Below are 20,180 nucleotides of genomic sequence, written 5' to 3' on the forward strand. Positions count from 1 at the left end.
GAACTCGATTTGAACGTGGGAAATCTACAGTGAAGTTTCTAGAATTTGTATATAACAAGAAAAGTATAAATAAATGAAGGGATGTTGAAAATGTTCTTTTTATGTAATTTTGGCACAGCAGCTGCAGCGGTGTGAAATAAACTATAATCCTACTAGTCCTACTCGTAATATTATAAATGCGAAAATTTGTGAGGATGTGTGTGTGTGTGTTTGTTACTCTTTCACGCAAATACTACTGAACCGATTACAATGAAATTTAGCACACATATATAGGGTAACTTGGATTAACACATAGGATAGATTTTATCCCGGAACGGGAACTATGCGGGTTTTTCTTTGAAAACGCGGGCAAAGCCGCGGGTGGAAAGCTAGTATCTTATATTTAATAGTACAAATTCTACAAACGGTCTAGTCTAAAAAACTATTATGATTTGGTTATGATAACTTCATAGCATCAATTTTTAAAGAAGAATTTTAGAACAAACTTGCTTCACAGTTAACCAATTAACGTCAAACTATACACATAAGTGTGTTATAAGTTAAAACATTATATGAACTTGGTAGACTTTAACTAACGAAGCCAAACCAATGTCTTCTCTATAATAACACAACATACAACTAAAATTGGTATCTAAAAACCATTGCAATTGGCATCAATAATACCGAATAAATAATGTTACGGCTCCTTAAAATAATGCTGACAGACAGTTTAATAGTTAAAGGCTAGAGAGTGTACATGATATGCTATTACATATAGGGATACATATCGATAGGATAGTTCGACAATGCAGAAAAAACTACCAGCCAACTATGCCAGCCTAGTACCTAGTAGCAGAAAATATTGAACGGGTGGCTCCCTAAAAAATACCGTATTTAAATCTAAAACTATCTAGAATCCCAAATGATATTCAAAAATGTTATACAAGAAGCATACAAATGGTTTGAACAACAAAGTCGATGCTATTAATCAGAAACTGCGTCGAAGGTCAGAGAGGCTACAATAAATTAGAGGACATTTATAAGCGTATCCTGAGGGACTTGTCTTGGATGGATCCTATATTTGCATTATTCAAAATCGTCTTTGAATTCTGACATTTATGTCCTTATGAATAAAGCTCAAAATTGTGTACTGTGAAACTAGACGGTTTTGTTCAGGTTGAACTGGGATAAAAAGTATTACATGTGTTTATTTAGTTTATAAGCTAGGTTCCAAATTTCGTTACGAAACGTTGGGATTTTTATTTATAAAGAAAATGCTGTATTTTGTCAATGTCTCAAGTCTAGATCCCAACATTTTGCAAAAATGGCCAACGATTCCCTTGCGAATAACATTACGATTATTATTTTAGCGAATCTTATCTTATACTATAAAAATGAATCGCAAAATGTGTTGGTAAGCGCATAACTCGAGAACGGCTGAACCGATTTCGATAATTCTTTTTTTATTATATTCCTTGAAGTACGAGGATGGTTTTTATGTATAGAAAACGTAAATATGTACCACGGGCGAAGCCGGGGCGGACCGCTAGTATAATATAAAATATTTTAAGACCAAGTACATTTTTTCCAAAATAAGGGAAGTCATATGGATTGAAATACATGAGGCTAGTAGATATAAATAAATTACAAAATCCACAGTTCTATCTATTGTTTAATCCCAGATTTTCCTCCCAAATAAGTTTTTACTGCCTATCACAGAAACTAATCGTCTAAAACACGTCAATTTAAAATAAGTAGAAGCTAAAAAATCCAAGGAAAAACGAAACGAAAAAAATGATATAAAAAGCTTGTTAGATTCTTTATGCCTCACTCGATAAGGCTCCGAAATCTCTGGAAGCGTCTAGGGATTCTACCTAAAGTGATATTAAGTTGATTGGATGGATGCTGAATATGCCCAGCTACCGAAGAATTATAGCAAACTAGATATATTTACACTTAAATTCAAATATCAAACTATTTAATTTACTTTACTTATAATGTATCATCAGAGAGCACATTACTTACTTACTTACTTACATGAGCAACAAAAGTTTATTCAGTAGATATATTTTACCTCCCTAATTTGCCATATTTTTTATATTGTATATGCTATAATGTAATGTATCTGTGCTAAAAATCTTTTAAAGAGATTTTTTTCGACGTTTATAATGTATATACTAAATCATTCTTCTGTACTTTACATAACAAACACACGACATAATGTTTAACAAGACACAATTTGACACTACACCTAATATTAAATGAGCCACATCTAGTCATCTATTATTCCATATCCCCGACCCTCTCGGGTGATAGGTTTCACGTTACTACACTGTTCTAACCTTGTTCGATATTTATTATTACCATTTTGCTATTTATATTCATTCTGGGATTTACTTGATCGAACCGTGACGGATTCAACAATTTTTACGTAATACAAGCAAAGCTGATCAATATCAACGTTCAAAACGCTGGAAAAAGTTTCCGTGTGCTTCTATACATGTAAGTGTGTACACAATAAAATAACGGAGTCACGCGGGTGAAACCGCGGAGCGCAGCTAGTATTAAAATATAAGTTGCGAAGTCGTTCTCAAGTTTAAAAAATTAATAAAAAAGGACGTGTGGCACTCGGGGACTGCCGCGGTTAAGCTATTGCATAGCATGCCTTCAAGCCACACCTCCGTGTCCGTCGGAGTGGGGAGCGTGAGGTTTTTTCGTTACGGAATTTCTCGATTCGGTCCCCGAGCCCAAGGCCCGCGATAGAAGCTATGCAATAGCTTAAAAACATTTTAATTTCCTTCTATAATTATTCTCGACCTCTCTTGAAACGTCCAGTCTCCAAAATTCTGAATCAATTCTATAGTCGAACAATTGTATTAGCAAGTAACTTTGTATTAAATATCAAGAGGTGTACAAATAATTTTCTTTTGCAAACAACGTTCCAAACAACAGCTACTAATCAAACACTTTCCAAATCCAATTTCATAAAAACCACAATATTAAATACAACTACATTTCTCTTCATTCAGACGCTCGTCCGAGACCTAATCTTAATTTACCTTTGTAAAACACAGCACAAAGACAACAGAAATACAGGAGCCCTCTGTGTAATGCGCATTCCTACTAATGCACCTGTTTGTCATTTTCAGGTTATATTTCTAGCATAGAACATGGACATCTAGATATGCTTCGCATCGTGTTTAGAGTAGGCGCAACTTACCATGGCGAATCCTGACGGCAACAATGACTCTATTATACTAGTAGACGCGGCATACGCCAACATCATTGCACTAAAAACAGCGTAATTAATACATACCTACTTACTAACGCATTATCACCAATACAGTTGTTCTCTCTTTCACTCTCACGCACGAGACATAATACATGTCTCACTCATGTACTTCGTAATAACAACTACCGATTAAAATATAAAAAGAACGTCCAGCCACGACTCTGAATGGTGCGTGACTAAGTGAAACTCGGGCACTTAGCTGAGTTTTTTCTTGCCAAAATAGAGAGCGGGTAACGTATCTAGCTTTTTTATATATCATAGGACGGCAAAAGATGTTTTAACAGTTTAGTTAATAAATATGGTAAACGTCTAGATAGCATCATCTTTCATTTTCTATGAAATTAGAGCTACAGTACAATATAGAGCATATTATGATTTGTCGCTCGGTGAGAGTAAACTGTGACGTGCTATTTGTTAAATTGAAGAAGTCGGAATCATGTCTGGTTAAAGTAGTTCTTTAGCAACAATAAATGATTGAATCCTGATAAGCATAAAATAAATACTTTCTTTAAAAATTAGAAGTGTACGGACAAAGACTTAACAATTTCACATAGAGCGTAGAAATTAATAATGTATTCAATAGAAATTAATGCCCTTGTTCCTTCTAGTCTAACTAACTCTATGTTTCGAGCTGTCTGCATGTAGGACGAGTAACTGATTCTGAAGTTTGGAAGCTCCTGTTATTTTGGACCATTTAATAATTTATGTGTAAAATTGAATTTCCAGTGTATTAAATCTGCCATTGTATCATTACTGTTACAAGTTCACTTAAAATATACGTTTATTATAAGAGTATTTCGTTCCAGAATCTATTTTATGGGCTGTGTAGAATTGCTTACCATCAGGCGATCCACATGCTCGTTTGTCTACTCTCATATACAAAAAAAAATACATAATATCAACAGTTTCAACCGAAGCGATTCAACTGTGTTTCCTAAAAAGTACATGAAATATTTTCCTTTTATTAATTTACTAGCGGTCCACCCCGGCTTCGCCCGTGGTACATATTTACGTTTTCCGGGATAAAATATATCCTATACGGATTCGGAAGAATCCCTCTAAGTAATGGTAAAAGAAATTTTGAAATCGGTCCAGTAGTTTTTGAGCCTATTCAATACAAACATACAAAAATACAAAGGTTTCCGCTTTATAATATTAGTATAGATGAACCCATTGAAAATCCTGAAACGTATTTAACATAATCGTAATACCAACAAGATAAACCAAGCTTCATTTAGGAACAAAAATAACCAATAAACTTATAAATCCCTTCAGCTTATTTCACCTGTAAAATTTCTGGGAATAATAAAAAGTTACAACCCTAAGTAATTAATTCAAAACCGCCAGCCCTAAGCGAAATTTCTCAGTAAAACCAAAGCATAACAAATTGTTAACCTACATAACCGAATGGTCGGAACATTTCAATAGCTAATCCTGTAAATCGATAAACTATTCATTAGTTAAAACCAAGGTTGCCAACTGGACTATCATTTACATCAGTTAAATATTCCTGCGCAAAACATTATTATCTTGATCAAAACTAGGCAAAATTTCGACTTTGGGAAACAGACAGGAATATTGAAAGACAAAATACAAAATTTTTATTTCATAGTGCAAAAAACATGAACCCAGTAATTAATCACATAAAAAATTAACATAAAAATTGAATTCAGACTCTATCGTAAACTACTAATAAACCAAACTACATAATCACTAACGACTAAACCAAATTCGTCTATATTTTAATGTTCAAGTAAAATTTATTTAAATTAAATTAACATCTCATCTCTAGTCATTCAAAACAAAAGGCAAGAATGAAGAGATACGAATAGACGACTTTGCGTTTACTTTCTGATTCTTAGCGTTTCCCATACAGAATATTATCATGTCATATTTTCATCCCCATATATTGCACTAGCTATTGCCCGCAGCTTCGGCTGTGTGGTAAAGATAAATTTTCGTGGTACAAACTTTCATCCCTTATTTTATCCCCTTGGGGATAGAATTGATCAAAATCATAGAAATCTAAATAACAAGACACATAGAAGTGCTATAATGTCATAATTCGTATATGAAAACCGCTGTCGCCAAAATCAACACATTTAAACCGATAGCTAAACAGTACACACAAGTAAACTATGCCTTTTATTGGACAGCTTGATTTTAGTGAAAACAACTTAAATATTAAATTAAGCTTTTTAATATGTATCCTAACGCACGAATTTACGGTTTATTTTAGAATAACATCCCTAAGCATATGAGACGTTTTGTTTATTTTTGCTCCAATACGCAAAAATTCGGCTTTTCTACAACAGAGATTGTCAATTTTCAATAGATATAACTTTGAACATAAACTCATAGAAATAAGGTTGAAATTTGTGTTAAACGTGATAATAAGAATGGTCATGGTCATGTGGCATGGTAACCACCTGAGCGGCGACAATGTCACGTGGGCTTACCACTTCTATTGCCTTGTTATTTAGATTTCTATGATCAAAATTCTTACTTAGCAGCCTTTACTAACACCTATCTGCATGCCAAATTTCAGCCCGATCCGTCCAGTGGTTTTAGCTGTGCGTTGATAGAACACTATGTCAGTCAGTCACCTTTATATTTAGACTAGCTGCGCTCCGCGGTTTCACCTGCTTGGCTCCGCTCCTGTTGGTGTTAGCGTGATGATATAATATATCCAGCCTTCCTCGATGAATGGGCTATCTAAAACCGAAAGAATTTTTCAAATCGGACCAGTAGTTCCTGAGATTAGCGCGTTCAAACAAACAAACAAACTCTTTAGCTTTATAATGTTAGTACCTATAGATAATTATATTCTAGCCTGTACAAGTACGCTGTAAACTTCATAAAAATCCAACCAACTCTCAGTTTAACATAGCAAAGCCAAATATACTCTTATTTTATCTTTATCCCATTAGACGCTCTGTTTCCCGCTTTAAAAAAGCAATTTGTCGACATCGAAACCCTCATTCATTTGGATCGAAAGCACTAAGGCGGCTGTAGTACGATTCAACTAATTGCTTCTCAAATCTCAAAGACATCAAAGGCGGGGAATTGTAGATGCTTTTGTTAGATTATTAATTACTCCAGTTTCGGCCATAATAGCGTGTGGATGTGACAAATTGCTTTTGCAGTTCTCTTATAAAACTATTTCGCATTTCTACAATATAATTTGTGTAGCTTGCTTTTTGGCAATGCATGAATGAATATTTTGTAAAGTTTATTTAACAACATGGTAATGGGGATTCGGTTGACTGCTTTTAGTTAAAATTAAATAAAATGTTTTAGTATCTGTAATATTTTACCTTGTTCTACATCTAGGGTATAAAAGTGCCGAACAGCACCGCTTTACAGTAGCTCCATTGTATGTATGACTCTCCTTTAATATTTTCCTTTTGTTCAGCAATTTGCTAGATTTTTTTACACACACATCTTACATCTTTGGCATTAGGAAACCTAGAATCTATACATACAAACACCATGGTCCAGATTCACTACAATTTAGAGTAATCACTACAGTAGCTTCTATAATACTATCTCATATAAAAATTTCAAATGAAACCCCAATGCAAATATTGTGAAAACGTTAAAATACATAACTACTTCATTACCAGATTCAACAACAATAAAATTGTTTTAACATACTGTATTGTCATTAATATCGTTAACCGAACCATTTAAGTTTTCATTTGGAAAATTGCGATAAATAAACAGTTGTATTTAAACAATTATTTGCTGATGTAATGAAAATCTGTGGTGGGGTTAAGTTAAATCTGTTTTATTTGAGGTTTCATTTCCGAGTAATTAAGAAAATAAATTTACTTTTTCCATTGTTTCAATGCTAGCTGGTGACCGGGTCGTTACAGATTGATATTTGGCATTTTTAATTAAACAGCCCCTTAAAAAAAAGAGCGTGTGTGCTGAGCACACGTGTCAGAAGTGAAACTTCTTTGGCAAGATTCAAGGATACCAAAATCGTCGCCTTATTCCATGACGTGACGGTATTGCCATGACGCGACCTTGAAATTTTACTCTCAACACACCTAAATAAGTTTCACTTCAAAATTCAAATTGATTGATTAGTTTTAATATTATAATAAAGTCTTTATGTTTCACTTTTATAGCTAAACTACAGCACCGATTTTAACGAATTAGTAGTGAAAGTAGTCGAAGACCCAGGGTAAAGTAGTCGAAGACCCAGGGTAAAGCTATTACTATTTTTTCAAAATTAAAATTTAAAAAGCATACGACAGATTTTTCTCTTCGTGAAAAATTCATGAAAAATCATGACGATACTTTTCTTGCACTGAAATGAAAAGGAAATTTTTCCAGTTTACAATATATAAAAATCATTAATTCAACAAGCAATATATCATTGTTTTCCTTTTTAAAGAACCAATACACCATGCTGAACTCTATAAGAATTTCTTCAAACAAAAACTCCGTTAAAAATTCCAAGTCAGTTTGACTCATCGATATTCGAAGCTTGCAACCCCGGCTCTTCATCGTGACGTTACACCGAATATTTATGACGTCATCACATATCGGCATGTTTACTATTTTTGATGAACCTATTTCATAAATTATGAATCTAGTTTGATATTAACCATGCAGTAATTGTAATTATTATTGTCAATTACCTAATAAATGTGTACAAGTTAATAATTTATAACTTTATTTTTTTATAAATAGAATTTTCATTTTTTATTCTTCAAATACCTACCCACAAAGTTTCTAATTGATCCGCCCACAATATCTTCATTGTTTAAAAATAAAATTAGATCTACGCTTTGACGTCATTTAATGTGTAATCTTTATGCTTTTTACAATTTAACAATTAAGTCCATAGTACAAAGTGTCAATTCCACCTTACAAGTGGTTAAACCTCAGATTAAACCCAGTTTACGTAACACCAGATTAAGTTTAAATAACATTAATATTTAGCGACGATCAATCAAATGTTTAACCCTTATCAAAACTAACAACATTTCAATAACACATGCTACGACACTCTGTCCCGCTCGTATTTAATCAGAGAGACAAGGATGAAAGATTTTCGCCTCATTTGAGCTAAAGTTTTAATCTAAACAGTATACTAAGATGTTAATCTGAAACATACACGTGTAATAAACGCCATCTGGTTTTCAATTGTTGAAACTTTTTCTACAAGTATTTATTTCATATTTTTTTGTTTCATTAGTATGTAAACAAAAAATGCGGATTTTTTTCATATTTTTTTGTTTCATTGATATGTAAACAAAAAATGCGGATTTTTTTTAAATTTGTATGTGAAACAGACACTGCAAAAACTTTTGTTAGAACAATAATTATTTTGGGATGGGATAGTTTGCTCTAAGCTGACGATTGATACCTATTTCTTCTATAATTACCATCGTCCCTTCTCCCTATATTGTAAAAAATATACGTGTGTCAATAAATATCCTACCCGATCAGTTTTCTTACGCTGATATGCATTTCACGTTCGTCACATAAATTTCGCCATTCCCAAATCACCCTCAAGTTTCATTTTCGTAACAAAAAATACATACATATTACATGAAGATCAAACACCTACCCCCTTACAATCAGTTCAACAAAGCTTACAACCTAAACAAAAATCCAACACTAAAATAAAAATTCAAAAGGAGCTTCAACTACACAACAATGTATACTTTTTAAAAGCCTACGCAACTGTAATGGTTGTTCAGGGCAGGTATAAATGGAGCGCGAAATAAAGTTCGCGGGAGTACGTTTAATTTTATCCCGTATCATTAGATAAAACACCTGAAGCCAGCCGGTACAGGATAAAGAATATAGAAAGTTTTGTAAACACACGGGAGCGGGATGGGGACGCGCCCGCGTAGACGTGAATTTTTTAGAACGCGTTTCGTATAGCATCGTTTAATCTTATTTTTTTAATTCATTAGTGTATGACTAATTGTTTTGTTCATATATAAGACTAAAAAAGTGTACATGGTTTTAAATAAAAATTATGTAACTGTTTAATAAATTTTACATAAAAACATGAAAAAAATATTTCTAACTGCGATTTGTGCATCTATAAAAAATTGATGAAACATAAAGGTTTACCTGAATAACAAAGAACATCATAAATACATCTCTCTTACTTTCAATTGTTATAAAAGATGTCACAAAAAGCTTAGTAGAAACAAAGGTAAAGCTTAGTATAAACAGAATCCCTGCTAAACCCTACAGCTATACTAACTTTATACAGCCTCTACAAATGGTGTTATGAACAAAATCTGACCTTGCATGGTATTGGCGTGACGCCAAATTGCTTCCCTATCAGCATAGGTTGCATGTTGGAAACACTGGTTTTCAAGACCCGTATCGATTGCTATCTAAACAAGCGAAGCATATCGTTAACAACTTAGTATGCTTGAACCAACCGATATAAGCCCATAAAAAGAGCAAACAAAACCCATAAAAAGTTAGAAAATATAACAAATAATTGATCTATTCTGATTTTTGTACCTTGGTTCTTTATTACTTGTTTCTCTCTAAAAACTGCTTTTCAAATTAGCGGAACCTAATTCGTACATTATAAAATTATGATTCAAAAGAGCTCTTAATAAAATTCTACGCTCCTTAAAACGTAAATATGTATTTTCTAAATCGGGAATCTAATGCAAGACGTCTCGCAGCTCGCTTGTACTTAACAGGATTTTACTGGTTTAATAAAGACTTCTATAATCATAAACTTTAAAATATAAAGAGCTTTAAATTTTCACGCCAAAACAAAATCACAAAACATACCTATACCTTATTTATACAAGTAAATACTGCAACGTTTTCTTATAAAATAACAAACAGTACAATCCGCACTTTAACTTAACTTGCTGTGTGAGTCCACTCAGACTAATTAAGTTGTTCTTAAGAGCACAACTTGAAACTAATTATTGTTACAAATAGAGCTCTAAAGAATGCTTTTATTGTTGCTATACTTTGGTTCCGCATTGCATAATGTATTAGTAGTGGCATCATTAAATAGCCACGGATTTTGCGCATTTTAAACATAATAAAGTAGTGGTATGAAAATGAAAAGATAAAATAGCAAATCTAATTGAATCATTTTAATCACTGAGTATTTCGATACCCATGACCATTTTTTTCACATTGAAGACATAGTAAATATAATTGTGTCGATCGTTGCCTATCCAAATGTTATATTATGTCTTATCACCATCACTACTTAGAATAAAATATCCCTATGTCCTTATGTATGTGTTATAGGCAAACTCCGAAGCTCCGGCGCTCCTAGGTTGGACTGGTCAATCCTCAGTTCAGACTGAATGACTTAGTCAAAGCCCAAACAAATGTAAATTTTCGGCCTTTGACTAAACAATTTTCGTCAAACCTGGGAGAGACTAATTTGGTCAGGCAAACGTCAAAACACAATTTTATTAAATCGGGGTTTGACGAGTCAAACTCCGATATAGGTATGAAGTGTCTTATCTTCGTATATTTGGAAGCATTTTATCATTTAAGCAGCTTTCAAGTCTTAAGAACCGCTTAACTCTGCCAGTTCTGACACCTGATTGGTCAGCTTACGTGATTTTCACTTTTATATTTGAGATGCTTTGAGAGAATGCCGTGTGGCATTAGGCCCGCCTTTTGTACGATGTGCAATAAAGTATAAAATAAATAAATAAATGCTTTGGAATATACGGAGGTTAGTTTGTATATAAGATTAAGTATAAAAAAATAAAATTTTAAAAATTTTGATGTTTATTTTTTTAATAATTTCTTAAGTAATTAAAATGAAAAATTAATCATTTTTCTGACATGGTGAGGCATTAACTTTAACGTTAATTGTTTTAATAATTTCTTAGGTAATTAAAGTGACAAATTAATCATTTTTCTGACATGGTGAGGCATTAATGTTAATTGTTTTAATAATTTCTTAGGTAATTAAAGTGACAAATTAATCATTTTTCTGACATGGTGAGGCATTAATGTTAATTGTTTTAATAATTTCTTAGGTAATTAAAATGAAAAATTAATCTTTATTCTGGCATGGCATTATGACATTTAGAATTGCACAATACATTAGACCTTTTACATTTGCATAATTTTGAAGAGCATTTTTTATTGCAGTGGCACTTTATAAAGCCTTGGCCACCAAATTTTGAATCCTTTGCACTGATTTCTCTAAGAGACAGCCGAACGTCAGGCACATCTTCGATTTTAAGAAATTTTTCAACGTTTGACCGAGAATTGCAGTCGCTTCTAGGATTGACTAGGCCAAAACCGAAACAGAATAATTTACTTTCGACGTTTGACTGAAAAGTTAGGAGCTCCTGGGTTTGACTAAAAATACTTCAGGCAAAGGGCGAAATTGAAATGTATTTCGGGGATTGCCTGATGGCTTTGGCCAAACCTAGGATAAACCAGTCCTTCCGCGAAGAGACTGTGTATCGGACTTTGACTATAACATATGCATTAATCTTTAAAACTACCCAACGGATTGTGAAGCAGTTTATTTTAATAGATAGAGTGATTCTCGAGGAAGGTTTTAGTATATCATTTATTGGGTTTAAGCAAAACGAGCGAAACCGCGGGCGGGTTGCTAGTATCCTTAGGTATATGAATTATACAAGAATGTATTCAACATATTTTTAAAATCGATTCACCTATTCAAAAGTTCTAAAGGCAACGAACCCAAAAAAAGAAATCGAAAATCTTCTTTTTTAAGTCGGTTTATAAAACTATGAGAAAACACTAATTGATTCCCATTTGACCTAGTACCATTGCGCTAACATAAATAAAACAAAACTGAAGCACAATTAAAATCACTTGTTTATTTTATATTCGCTAATGCAGCATCAGCAAACAACGCAGTGCATCTTTTAGTAATTAACTAACGCTGTGTATTCATTTTATTTTATAAAAATAGTCGTTTCAAGTTGTTTACATTTTACGTCTTACTACTAACACCAATTATGGCTGAAGTTTTTGCAAAGGAAAAGAACAGACAAAGTTGGAACAAAACATGGCGCATTAGCTTCCATTGAAGTTATTTGTTAAGCTTTCTTTGGGATTTAGGATTAAACTAGAATTGTAAGAGAGTTTTATGTGGGTTTTCTTTATTTAACATAAAACGGCAGAACTAATTTTGAAAAAAAATACACGATTGGAAAGTTCATCAAATCATACCCAATGTTTATCGCGATTAAAATACAATTAAAGAAAAACAATTTGATGTGAGTCTATACATCTATGCTCATAATAATATGAAGATAAAACGTTTGTTTCAGCTGTTGTATGAGCGTGCTAATCTCATGAACTACTGAACCGATTTTAATAATTATTTCGCCATAGGATATGGGATAAGAGGAATGCATATCGGACGGACTGGGGCGGACCATGGGCGGACCACTAGCTGTTCTGGATAAATTCTGAAGTATAATGAAAAAAACATATTTATAGAGTGTTTTATTGTTCTCCACATATCACGAATACTTAAATTATATTTTAATCGCGATAAATTAAAAATGTCTAAATTCGCGATTCTAGTAAATACAATTTTGTCATAAACTTAGGATTTAAAAGAATTAAAAGAATTACCAATATACTTTAATAGTTTTAATACCAAAACCAATATCTACTTCAATTCGAACTGCACTTAGAGCTAAATGAAAATTTTAAAAGTTGTTCAAGCCGGCTTGAAAGATTGTACAAGCAGGATCGAGTTATACACCACTCAATGTAGCGTACATACTGTAGCTAGGGACTTGGGTCCATTTTTGTAATTCTTTTGTAAAATAGTAATTTGTTATTTTAAAAAATATTAATAAACCTTTGGATGTATTCTGTTTTGTATATCTGACAATTGAAATGACACAATATATCTATAAAAATAAGTTAAAAGTGTTAGGTTACTAGGGATAGAGATATGGTGTAACATGACTCATGCTTACAAAAAGATGAGGTAAAAAATGAGATTTTTATTGACGTAGAAGAAAAAAGTTTCATCGAAAATTACACAAGCTACCACCAGCAGGTACAATTTCGACCATAACCATTAAAAAGAACTCTTAGTAATATCATAGACAAATATAATATTTCGTCCATGGTAATATTATCCAAGTTCACACTTTAGTAAGTCTTTCCTGTTATTGAAGTTTTAGCTAAAAATAAAAAAAGATATATTCGTGTAAAACAAGAGATTAAGTGCGAGGTGCTCTTCATGTTATTACAATTTCCTAGAATTTTATTCATTAGGAGCTTCATCCGTTTTCCACGTAAAAGAGAACTCTCAATAAATACTTATAACATTAGTTGTTGTTTTATTGCATGTTCATGTTGAAATTACAAATCCATACTAATATTATAAATTCGAAAGTAGACAGAGTTACTTTGTCTGTCTGTTACTCAATCACGCCTTAACTACTGAACCAATTTGCATGAAATTTGGTACTTATAGAGATATTTTGACACCCAAGAAAGACGTAGGATAGGTTTTATCACGGAAATCCCACGGGAACGGGAACTATGCGGTTTTTCTTTGACTGCACGGGCGAAGCCGCGGGCGGAAAGCTAGTGTGAAATAAGTGTTAAATTAAACAGAGCTTTTTATATCTCTAGATAGAATAAAACAAAGTTACTGTCTCTATCTATCCGTCCGTATTTGAAAACTACGCAACGGATTTTGATGCGGTTTTTTAATAGGTAGATTGATTCAAGAGGAAAGTTTTTAGAATATAATACGTGTCAAGTTTAAGACAACTCAGGCGAAGCCGCCAGCAGTAAGCTATTAAGTACCTGTTATATAAAATAGTATAGAGGTGACACTACCATTAGAATCATCTCTCCGTTTTACACGAAGTTACTCGAAGAAAAAAATAAGTACTAGGTACCTACCAATATATTCAATTTTACATATACAAGCAAAGTACCTATCTTCCATAGTTTTACCAGAATTGTACCTAACCTGTATCTAAACCTATAAAGCAAACTATTAACTACACCAGGACTCCCCCGAAGTACGCAGTGTCCCATGACCCAGTTTTCAATCGGAGCGGAAGGTGCCCGAGTGTCTATCGATATTGGTTATGAGATTAAGTCTTGAGATGTAGCGTTTTTCTCTTAGTACTCATTATTATTATTGCGCAGTTTAGTTAGGTTTATAAGAATTACTGACAAGCGTATTAAAACTAAGCTAGGGCGTGTAGAGTTAAAATACGCATAGAGTTAGACGCTTTGCTCTACGTTTTTCAAGAAGCTCAAACTCAAACTCAAACTCAAACATTCATTTATTCAATTAGACTACTATTTAGTAGCACTTTCGAATCGTCATTACATAAGTATTTTAAACATTTACCACCGATTCGGAAAGCAGTATCTATGGAGAAGAATCGGCAAGAAACTCCATAGTTGCTCTTTTAAAATCATGTCAATATTACATAATATGTAACTTATATCTAACTACATAATATATCATTTTGCTGTACAGTCGAGTCTTGAACATTTAACATGAAAATATTTTGATTGGAAATTATATTATGTGAATGTGTGGCTTTTTATGTGACACATAAAATGTGAACCGTTTTTAAAATTCTTGAAGAATGATTAAAAATGCACACATTATGCATACCTATTCTATATTTACTTATGTAATTTAGTTTTTTGAAGTGAAACTTCTTTATCGGGGTTGGAAAAAAATTTAGTGTAACATTTTTTCGTTACGCGTGACATTTTTCCGTTACGCTCCATCTTTTTCTTATCCCTACCACGCAATCGACGTATTCCTGTAAAGTTGCATATAGTAAATTATTTTTTGAAAAATAAGGTCATAAAAAAGTTTCACTTCTTACGTGTGTACACGCACATATTTTTTTTTATTTACAGTTGTTATACCGGTTCCACTACAGCTGCATCTCCAACTGAACCAGACTAACTCAAACCTGATATATTTATGTTTGTGATTTCATATTAACATTTTAAATTATTATGTGTATAAACAAGATTTTTACGTGATTTTTTTGTGTTACATGATGCTTTATCTATATACGAGTAGAAACACATTCAAATGAATATTGCACCTACAACAGAAATAATGAAAAAAAATAAGTGATTTTTTTCTTTAATTCGTATAGAAGGTCTCTTTTTTTACTTTGTCTTTTAAATAAAACAGATAAATCGGTCTTAGTTACAGATAAATGTATATTTCTAAAAATACGCGAAGAAACCTAATTCGCTCATCGCTCTTATTTTGGACCATAACAAGATGAATTTCTAATTGGGCAGTTATTTTTACTGCTCCTAGTTCCAAATACTTATAAGAAATATTACTTTGTTATGGATTATCTTTAATCCATGTTTATTTGGTTTATTTTATATGATTTCCTTGTATAAATCCAAATCATGTAACTCAAATAAAATAGAAATCATTTAATATATTATAAGGGGTGTCTATCTATAGAATCACATGCCCTTACAATATATATATATTGTAAGGGCATGTGATTCTATTTTCATAAAATAAAAAATATGCAACAAACGCAACACGGTAGGAAGGTAAAACCTACTTATCATAATAATTAAACGCAGAAGTAATTGCAATTCTTATTAAAGCTTCTAATGAATCAGTCATAAATAAAGTTTGATATTTTCATTGAGAAAATCGAAGATCAGATAATAACACCTATTTTATTACAATTTCTGTTCAAGCTTTGATACTTTAGGATGGCATTATGTTTTGTTTCCTAACTCAATATTTTTCCACAGCCATCATATTATATATATCAGATTTTAGCAGTTGTTTGTAATTTTTGTGACAAACATCTTCACATACAACATTTAATATTACCTACTACATATTATATGTATATGACTTCATCTGTAGTTCAGACAATATTGAAGCAGCAGCCAATTACAACAATTCATTATTCACTATGCCTAGAGAATTAGCTTCGAGAAACTTTTGGCTGAGACGTCACAAAGTCACATAATATTAGACGTCATAGTTTGACGAATTGCTAGAGAAATTAATAAAAGGACTAGACTAAAAATTATCTCTTGAGATGATGTTATTTATAGAACCTAATTTAGGACATTCTTCAATAAGTGTTATTATTAATTCATAGTATGTAGGTACTAACTACGATTAATTTACAGACTGACTGACTGATCGACTTCTTTTAATTTATTTTGACCTTGTTTTGACCACGCGGTTAACAGCTAGTATGATGTATGAAGCCAGCGTCAAACACCAAAAAAAGTGTGTGCGTGTGTGCCGAGCACACGTGTCAGAAGTGAAACTTCTTTGACGTGATGGTATTGCCATGACGCGACCTTGAAATATTACTCTCAATGCGCCTCTAGAAGTTTCACTTCAATATAATAGGTAAGAGCGCTCATCGCTATAATATGAACTTATTAGATCGTTATTTGTAATGTGATTTAACTTTTAACATAAAGAGGTACATACTTACATGTAGTAGAAAGCAGATGAGAATCATTACCCGATACATCCACGTATTTACGTACACATACTCGTAAAGTATATAAATACCGTAAAAATCCCACTTCAAAGGGCTATAAAAGCCAGCTATCCCTTTACAAGGAGTGCTGATGCCGCGTATGGGCTACTCTAGACCCTACGTACTCTGCGATTATATCGTCAATATTGCAATAGGGTGATAGGAGCCGCGATTTCTGTTGTTTATGGTTTCATATAGTATACACAAATTAGTTCAATTGAAAATACTGCTGAATGATTATGTACATACAACAGTTTCTAGTTGGCTCTACTCTATAGGAACTGCTATTGAACCGGTTGTAAATATATCTATCTATAATATAAAAATGAATCCCAAAATGTGTTGGTAAGCGCATAACTTGAGAACGGCTGAACCGATTTCGTTAATTCTTTAACATTTCTTGTCGATTTCTCATTAAATGCTTATACGTCATGTGTTTTCCTCACCGATAAGTTTCATTCATTCTTCCTCACATCGTATAAACTTTATTATTTTCATAATTTCAAGATATCAATCCCATAGCTTATATGAACTCGCGTCGCTCATCACCCACGCGTTTAATCTTAAACTCGTTAATGTCCTACATATATTAGCAGACGCAGGTAGCTGCTATCTCGATTGCAGACACGAAATGTTGCTTAAATTGTAATTTATACGTGTACTTAGGAGCCTTGTTGCTGGAAGCAAATTATCCTTGTTAGATAATGACGTTGAGGTTGTAACGCATGCACTTATGTTGGGTAATTGTTTACTAAGGGCTTTCTTGTGTCTGATTTAGCATTAAGAAGATAAAGGCTTTAAGAATGCTGTTTATTGTTGGAGTGTTCAAAATTTGGTGAAAAAGCTATCATTAGAGAACTAAGAACCGCCCTTTGCTATTTCTGTAGTTTTGTCTTTGTTATATGTATTTATGTATTTTCAATGCAATAAAGTATAATAAATAAATAAATAAATAAATAAGAACCTGGGTCTCCCATGAGGCATTAAACTCAAAGTTTCAGGATCTAAACCAAATAATAACGTACGTAATGCTTAGGTTTTTATTACTTCCAAATGATTAGAAATAAAATATGATAAAATTTGAATGTTATTTTCGTTAATCCAACACCACTATTTTAACCTAAAACACCGGAGACAATGCCGTAAATTTGAGGTTATATTAAACAGGCATACATTGTAAATTACAAAAGCAAATATAGGCATTAAATTGGCAAAACAATGGGGATTGTTATATTAATATTAGTTCGGTGTCTATTCGTAATTGAAATGAACGATCATTATGAAATTTGGCGAATTTGGTTTATAATACCGTTGTATAGAGTTCAATTTCATTTGTAGTAATTACTTAATAGCATTGAAATAGTAGAGGCAAAAACCTCTGACACTTTAAAACAATATACAATGTAAACATAATATTTAAGCTGATTACGAAGACTGTGCGTGGGAGTAAAACTCGATTTATCAGAAAAAAGTGAAGAAAAATGGCAGTACATTTAGATTCAGTAACGATGAGTTTAATGCCTCAAGGGAGAGCTAGGTTCTTAGTTCTCTAATGAAGGCTAATGACGATAAGGGTCTTTGTAAATAATATCCTATTATCCTTTAACAAACATTTTTATTGATATAACGTTACTAAAGAGCTGTAGTGACTCAGTTAATTCCAATTAAAGAATCAGACTGCATGAGAGATGAAAATATATTATCGAACTTACATAATATCAGTGATCCTATAAGTGAAGGAAAATATCGTTAGGAAATGTCCAAGAAATAAAAAGTTCGACGAAATATGTGTCTTAAACCCTTCGCCTGTGTCTCTAGTCTCTACGGTGGAAAAAAATACTTAGGGATGATGATTGATTAATATATTTTGATATACCAAAGGTATTGATAAAACTCACCACACGACGTTCTCAAAGTAGCCTTTTTTTAATGCAATTTTAGCTTCTATACGACAAAAACTTCATAATTAAAAGAAAGTTCAACATGACATTTCTAATTTCTCACTCAACAATAAATTCTTGCACATTTTCCGCTCTTGGAGCTTATAGAAAATAATTACTATAATGAGGAAACCATAAAAACTGAGGCAATGTCAGAAAAGACGGATGGTGCAGTGTTTGCGTGAGGGATGACTGATCTATTTGCTGATAATATCATTTAGTTAATTAAAACGTTTCTGCTCGTCACAATCGTTTAGTTTATGAAGCTTTTTATAGAATACGCTCGGTACTATTTTAATGTTTGTTTTCATTTCTAGGTCAGGCAATCAAAAGTTTGCTTTATTAATAAAAGTTAATTAATCAAGCCAATAACTGTTGTTAAAAGGCAAGGTTTCATATTTTTATTTTTAGATTTTCATCCAAACTTACTACATTAAAGTGATCACAAAATTGAAATTCAAATTTATTTATTTGCAGAATGTAGAATTACAAAGATGTTAGGTAGGTACCTACAGATTACATAGATTCTTAAACATTCTGGCTCGTAATTGAGCGTGCAAATATATTATAAATGACAATAAACAATATTATATTACACAACACTAGATCCCATTACAAAATATTATAGTAGCTATTATAAATTTTTACAAACAAGTAATTCGGTCCAATATTCGGTTCGGAAATTCGTTTTTTTACATAATACATATTATTATTATAACAAAAATTCAAAAGTCAATACAATATTTAAGCCTAAGCCAAGTCCTCGTTCATCTTCGTAGCTTTTAATACCTACATACTTATCATGCATAACCTAATTAATACCACATTGTATGACCAAGAGATTCTTCTACCAACTTTACCTCTCGTTCCCTTCAAAGTTTCTCAAAATCACTACAGCCAATAGTCAAGTTTTCCGTCCGGCGAAGTTTATAGTTCAAAGTTGAATGTCACAGGTTGTACTGACTGCTAAGTTCAAGTGGAAATCTACTTACAAGTTTCACTATTCATCATTCAAGTTTCAGCGTATGGGAGAATGTGCTATTTGGTAGTTCATTTAACGAATCATGTGTTAGAGACTGGTAATTAAGTAAATATCTTCATGATCTAAAATGATAATATTATAAACGTGAAATATATTTTAGTTACTTCTTCGTGCAAAAACAGCCAATTGATTCTGTATAAAATTTTGCACAGACGTTAAATACAGTGATTTGCAACTTTTTAATCAGGCAACAGGCGAGTGAAACCGCGGGCTACGAAAAGTTAACTTTAACTATTCGTACTGAATTTAGAATGGTGGAGAAGCCTCATAATCAGGCTTGATTTCATTGTAACGAAAAAGAAATTAAATAAATCGACTCGAAGAATGATATTTCAAACTGTAAAGTTATTTAAAACATCATCATTAAAACGCCCTTTATTTCTCACAAAAGACAGCAAAAACAATACGTC

At 32.4% G+C, this 20,180-nt stretch overlaps 1 long non-coding RNA gene across 1 annotated transcript in view; it reads right to left on the reverse strand.

Annotated features, from left to right (window-relative positions):
* The window catches only part of LOC149910008 (uncharacterized), a 68,811-nt gene extending 51,963 nt beyond the window's left edge, over positions 1-16,848 (reverse strand). The window contains exon 1 of the long non-coding RNA XR_016458459.1: positions 16,741-16,848. This is a non-coding gene — a long non-coding RNA (uncharacterized LOC149910008). The remainder of the gene's footprint in view (positions 1-16,740) is intronic.
* Between the last annotated feature and the right edge of the window lie 3,332 nt (positions 16,849-20,180).

The sequence above is a fragment of the Colias eurytheme genome, chromosome 3 (assembly GCF_061535395.1).
Source record: "Colias eurytheme isolate Ceu_HAF_F1 chromosome 3, ilColEury1 Martin Lab GWU primary, whole genome shotgun sequence".
NCBI lineage: Eukaryota > Metazoa > Arthropoda > Insecta > Lepidoptera > Pieridae > Colias > Colias eurytheme.